This window comes from Pithys albifrons, chromosome 3 (assembly GCF_047495875.1).
Source record: "Pithys albifrons albifrons isolate INPA30051 chromosome 3, PitAlb_v1, whole genome shotgun sequence".
Taxonomy (NCBI): domain Eukaryota; kingdom Metazoa; phylum Chordata; class Aves; order Passeriformes; family Thamnophilidae; genus Pithys; species Pithys albifrons.
The window spans coordinates 87,471,482-87,476,822 of NC_092460.1; the positions used below are offsets into that span (position 1 = coordinate 87,471,482).

General features: G+C 42.5%; 1 long non-coding RNA gene across 1 annotated transcript; it reads left to right on the plus strand.

Annotated features, from left to right (window-relative positions):
* The first annotated feature begins 1,156 nt into the window (after positions 1–1,156).
* LOC139669523 (uncharacterized) lies at positions 1,157–3,979 on the plus strand. The gene is made up of 3 exons (XR_011697282.1): positions 1,157–1,301; positions 2,949–3,065; positions 3,869–3,979. It is a non-coding gene; the product is annotated as an uncharacterized lncRNA (long non-coding RNA).
* The last annotated feature ends 1,362 nt before the right edge of the window (positions 3,980–5,341 follow it).

Consider the following 5,341-nt stretch of genomic DNA (forward strand, 5'->3'; position numbering starts at 1 on the left):
GGTTGCACATGCTTAAGTCAGCTCTAGTTCTCTTTTTATCTTAACTGCCCACCCCTGGGCTGGCCCTGCTCGCAAACAATTACATTACATTACATTTTGCAAAGTCTCAATAAATTTGAAAGCTAATAATAGCACAGTTCAACTATTAAGCCACATTATTTTGTCTTTGTTTCACCCCGGCCCTGCCCTCGGTGCTGGCCAGGGCCGGCTCGCTGAGCCCCCGCTCCCCACGGCCGGAGCGCCGAGCTGTGTCCCGGAGCCGGGATGGAGCCGTTGGCCCTGCGGTAACGGAGGCGGCCACTGCCGTGCTGGTCATAGAATCATAGAATCATAGATTCAGTTGGGTTGGAAAAGACCTCCAAGATCATCAGGTCCAACCCTTGGTCCAACTCCAGTCCATTTACCAGATCATGGCACTCAGTGCCACGTCCAATCTCAGTTTAAAAACCTCCCGGGATGGTGAATCCACAACCTCTCTGGGCAGGCCATTCCCATGCCTGATTACTCTCTCTGGAAAGAATTATTTTCTGATATCCAACTTAAATTTCCTCTGGCAGAGCTTAAGCCCGTGCCCCCTTGTCCTATTGCTGACTGCCTGAGTCATTTACAGCTCCCATTTTCCTGGCCCGGCTGTACCTGTTGTCACTAAAGACAAGCTGATGATGAAAGGAGGCCTTGATCTCCCTGTGCTTTCACATCAGTTTTCCAATTCAGCCCCACTTCTTTTGGGACATCTCTTTTTAAATTACCTTAGTGAAGGTTTTGTCACAGGATCTCAAAAGCAGAACAGTCCAGTTCACTGAAACAATGATGTTAAGGCTAATAAGACTATGTCGAGCAATCCTGTTTACCATTAATACATCGTGTAAACAGAGGGGCTTTGTTCTGCATAATCACCACTCTTTCCATACAAAATTATTTGACATTTTTCTTTTAAGATAGATTAATTCTTACTTTGTTTCTTTCTGGGACTTGGCTAACATCTAAGACGCAATTATACAGCTGTTCCATGAAGCTCTTGGGGAGCTCACAGGAGAGCTGGGCTAAGTGCTGAGCATTCCAGTGAAGCACTATGAAAGCTGTGGTTAAAAATACTACAGTATGATCTCGCTGTTTTAGGTGGGGTTTTTTTTCCTTTTCCTAAGAGTTTAAATTGTTTGGTGTAGACAGAGAGCTGACTGGAAGTTGTGTCTTTCATTCAGCAGAGATTTGCCACATGATGTTGATAGATTGTATGGTGTCTGTGGGGAGGAAGAACATCAGTCACTGGACTGAATTCCTGTCTAGATTACAAATGTCAGGTTAGTAATAAATCCTGCTCTTTCACCACTTGGCTATTCTTAGTAATTAGATCATGATTACAAAACAGAAATATTTTGATAATTGATAAAGTTACATAAAAATACTAATCCTTTTGCATAACATTCTTGAATTATCTAAACATAGCACAAGGCCAAATCAGGAGACAAAGACACACTATGTGTGTATGCTGTGACCTTCAGTATTTCTTTGATCTTAATGTTGTGGTTTCCATTCTTTAGAATACAGTATTCCTGAAAAAACACATGAACATTAATGAATAGGTTTCTCAAAGTTTCTCTGAAGTTGTATTCACAAATACACTGGTTTCTACTCATTTGCTCTAAGTTTGCTCTGTCCCATCATAAAACTTAGTCTTGAAAAGTATTGCTAGTCTTAAAAACCTGAATGGTAGGAAGTATTTGGCCTTCTGCTGGGCTGATTGGTTGAGAATGGTGTTAGCTGGCAGAGTGGAAGGACAAGAATGTTTTGCTTTGATGGAAGAAAAGACATTGCTATTAACTCTATAAAAGACACTAAAGTCTTCAAGGTTTGGGAGAGGTCTGGGTAAGCCATATGTGAGCTGGTGTTTATATTTATAAATACTAAGTTTGACATAGTCTTACTAGTATTTTATCAAAATTTTTGAAGTCATTGTGACCACTGTGGTGTTAGAATTATACTAGTAGCATGCATGAAATATGCAGAAATCATCAGATTTCCCAAAACTTACTGTAAACTGTGTCAGTAAGTATGCACATTTGTTGTTTGGGCTCTATAAGAAATAAATATTGTGAGTTTCCATGAAAATTATTCTCTTGCTGTTCTGCCACGCCAAATAGGTTGTAAGGATTTCCTGGCAAATGGTTAGATTTTGCTTTATAAGAATATTATTTTGATTTTAATCAAATATTATTTTATAAGAATATTATTTTGATTTCAAGGAATATGAACTCCTTGTGTTGGCGAAGGGGGTTATTTATTTATTTATTTATTTGTTTGTTTGTTTGTTTGTTTGTTTCACCATGCCTATTGTTTTCTGTGACAATTGAATATGAATGGTGAGAGCTAAATCTCACAAAAATAAGAACTGTTAATTAAGTTTATCTAGTCAAAGGATAATCTGGCAATCATCAGCGTTTCAGTTAATTTTCAGGACACTTCTGAAAGGCAATCTGAAGGGGTAAGTATACTCCTAAATGAGCACCTCAAAATGTCCAGTAGGTCTAATATATCCCAGCTGTTCAAACAGTATTTCTGCACAGACCTGCTCACACAGGGAATGGAGACCCTGCATCTCCACACCTGTGGATTGTTTTTTTCAGTCTCTGTTTCTGTATGGCAATACTTTTTTTATAAACTGCTAGCACATGGCACTTCTTTCATGCCCATTTGACTGAGCCCCAACTTCCAGCTACAGCTTTCAACATACTCTCTGCAATCTCCTGCCCAGCTCTCTTCACATCTTCCTTGCCCAGTCTGTGGGCCTGTGATTATCTGGGGATCTTCCTGAAACATTAAATCTTTTTACTGGCAGGGTACTTGAGTCAGCTGCTTCTCTTCCCTCTCCCACCCTCTCAGTCTCCAACTTTAAACTGATCCTGGCTTCCCCAAGGCTCTGGTCCTTTTCTACCTGTTTTCTGTTGCAGGCTCATTACCCTTCAAGACACAGCAAAGACTCTGAAGTGCCATCTGGCTTGATGTTCACAGACACCACTCCTTTGACTCTGCTCTGGCAGCTCAGGGTACTGGTCACAAAACACATGGTGAGAAAGGACAGGCAGCATGTGAACAAACCAATTGCTGTTGAAATGTGCTCCACACAGGTAGAAAACAAGGGAAAGATTGCTTCCTGCCTTCATGAAAAGGAACTTCCTCAATAATAGCTTTTGAAAGCAAGAGGTATTTCCTTCTCCAGCTTTGCTGTTGGCACTTTCTGTGCTTGGCTGGTTTTCCATTATACTCAGCTGCTCCTGCCTGGTGGTAACAACGCTTTCTTCCTGTGTGACAAGAGGAGATCTGGAAAGTGAAGTGAGACAAATTTTTTTCTGCTTTCTTCCATCTGGTATAATTAAATACTTGAGAGAAAGCAGAGCTTATATATTCTTGATCCTGGCAAACTTAAACCTATCCACCAGTCCCCAGCTCATTGACATGTAATGTTCTGGCTGTGCTACCCTTATGTTGGTTATATCTTTAGGATCCATGATGAAATATAATCATTCCCCTCACTTATCTTATGTGTGACTTTTGTGTGATGTTTCCTGTGTTTTTACAGATTCCAGATGTTGCAGGATAGATACAAATAAAATTGAACAGCTGATAGCCAGTCATCATTCTGTCATGTATTTAGATAATTAAAATGTATATGTTGACAGATTTAAATACCTCCAGAAGGCTTGTATTAAATTTCATTTGGGACTGAAAACGGGCAATCTCCAAAGTGTCAGTTTAGCTATTTATATTGTCAAGTTAGACAAAAGAAGGTATGTGTAGTTGTTGAGGTTTTGGCTGAGCTCAGATTCATCTGACTCCTGTCTGCTCTGTGCTCACTGTCTTTTGCAACCAGGGACCTCGTGGACGACCACAGGAGAGAGGCCATGTGAGGAGGGTGCTGTTGTGGTGCACAGCCCGACGCCACACCTGTCACGGGTATTGGTGACTTCAGATGGAAAACTTCAGCTTTCCCAGTTATTTCACCCTGCAGGCAGGCCTTTCTGAAGCTTATGCAGCTTCCTCAAGTTTTATTCATTTCAGTCTAAATGTACTTTTTCTGATTTCTAGTTATTTTGTGCTACTTTTGTTTTCCAATTATACGAGAAAGAAAACATTTCTTCCACCCAATGAAGTAAGGAGAAAGAAAAGTGATTTCACTCTGCTCACTTTTACGAACAAAAATTAATTTAAATGAATCAAAAGTATTTTATTCCATATCAATCTGAAACATAATATTTAAATTTGAAGTTCTTGTAAAAAAATAAGGAGAAACTATGAGGGTAGATTCCTTTCAGACACTTGTAGTTCAGGTGCTTTGCAGGATGGTGGAAAAGCTGGTTTCACTTTGTGCTTCTGACTGAAGGACCAGAGCCAGTGGCTCCTATGGAAGCTGTAACCATGGGGCTTTTGTGGCTCTGCAGTGGGTGCTCTTGCTGCTGCTGCCACTGCAGTTGTCCTCCAGTGTGCAAAATCTTCTCTCCACTGTTTTCTCAGACTGAAGCTGTCATCCTCCTGTCTGTCAGGTTCTCCTCCTGAAGATCTCAATTTCCTAGTTTTTTGAGGGGAAACTTGTGGAATTGACTGTTTTCCCTTTATTTCTTGTGGTCTCCTAGGTTGGGATTTTTGTTTACTTACCCCTCAAAAAAAACCCCAAACATACATCTGAGTTCCCAAAGGGACTACAGTGTGGAAGGTTTCTGTATTGGTAAGAAAATGTTTCTGAGCCAGTGTATTGGGTTTGCATGGCCAAGTTTTGGCAGCAGTGGGGCTACATGGGTTGCTTCTTTGAGAAGCTGCTGGATTCCTGCATGTCCAGTAGAGCCAATGCCAGCCTGCTCCAGGATGGACCCACTGCTGGCCAAGGCTGAGCCCATCAGGAATGACAGTAACGCCTCTGTGATAACATATTAAAGGAGAAAAAGAGTTGTTGTGCAGGTGTTGCAGCCAGAGAAGAGCAGTGAGAACACGCAAGCAACTCTGAAGACACTAAAGTCAGTGCAGAAGGAGGAGGAGGAGGAGGTGCTCTGGGAACTGGAGCTGAGGCTCCTCTGCAGCCTGAGGTGCAGACATGGTGAGAGAGTTGTGCTCTGGCAGCCAATGGAGGGCCACGAGAGTGCAGAGATCCACCTGCCGCCCGTGGAGGAGCCCAAACCAGAGCAGGTGGATGCCTACAGGAGGCTGTGACCCCATGGGAGGTCCATGCTGGGGCAGGGTCCTGGCAGGGACCTGCTGACCTGTGGGGAGAGGAGCCCATGCTGGAGCAGGTTTTCCTGGGAAGACTTGTGACCCTGTGGGGGGGACCCATGATGGAGCAGCCTGTGCCTGA